The sequence below is a fragment of the Podarcis vaucheri genome, assembly GCF_965113315.1.
Source record: "Podarcis vaucheri genome assembly, chromosome: 17".
Lineage (NCBI taxonomy): Eukaryota > Metazoa > Chordata > Lepidosauria > Squamata > Lacertidae > Podarcis > Podarcis vaucheri.
Genome location: NC_138755.1, coordinates 36,344,660 through 36,345,815, shown reverse-complemented (window position 1 = coordinate 36,345,815; position 1,156 = coordinate 36,344,660).

Here is a 1,156-nt window from a genome sequence, read left to right as displayed (position 1 = left end):
GACTAAACAACAAAGAGTGCAGACACACTGGGCAAGAGAGTTATGTTGGATCCCCACTAGTAGCTCTTTGTCCATTTGTCCAATCTTTGTAATGGAGCTTGGGGCTTGGAAGAAGATGTTGCTTCAGCAGTGAAGCAGCTCAGATTGGAGGCTCCACCCCTTCCTGGCTATTAGCAGGCCTGATCAAAGCCTGTGTTTACAACTGCCCCTCATGAGTAGCCTCACTTGCAGATTCACAAATTTTGGAAAGCAGCACCCAACTCCAGCAAAGAATGGCTCATGGCTTTGTCACCACTGAACCCTCCTGGCATTAGTGTGCAAACACTAGCTTGGCCAGTGGCAGAGGGGACTGCATGGGGAATAATCGCATGAGGAAGTTGACATTGGGAGCCCTCTGGGATGTGGTCTCAGAACCACAAATCCCCCCCCCCAATTGTCCTGGAGGTAAAGGGACTGAGCCCTCCATTCTTTCTCCAAAGTGGTCATTAGTGGGGAGGAATCCCCCCCCCAGTTTTATATCGATTCCTTTCTCGTGTTTATAAATGTTGGATGCACTAATTGTTCAAAATATTGGTGGTTGTTTCTTTAAGTCATTGGTAACGGCTGTCTTTCTCCTGCAATACAATAGGCAGAAGCATGGGTCCGCAATTTCTCATTTTCTTTTGGTGCTTTATCATTTCTTTTTCTTTTTTTTAATGTCATTCATCAGAATGGGCTTCATATCCCCTTGGAAAATTGCCTGAGTGAATGGGTTTGGGATATCTGCTCATTGTTTTATAAGGGTTGTTGGCTAGCAGTCCATCTGACCTTGTAAATCTATTCGAGTGATATTGTTTTTATTGCTTCCTTTAATTCTGCTGTGTGTGCAAGTGCGTGCATGCACACACAAAAAAATCTGTATATTGTGTTCAGCAGAGAGTCTTCTAAGAGAATCTTTTTTTCTGCCATGTATTTACTTTTCCAATCTTAGTCCTCCACTGTAAATACAAAACACAGATGGCTCAATATCTGGTGTCTATTAAAGCCAGCTGTTATTCCATTTCCTTTCAATGGAGAGGAAACCTGTTTGGCTGGTCATCTCTGAGCAGACTGTCCCTCTATTACATGGGTCAGCAAACTAAGGCCTGCAGGCTGTATCAGGCCCAATTGCCTTCTA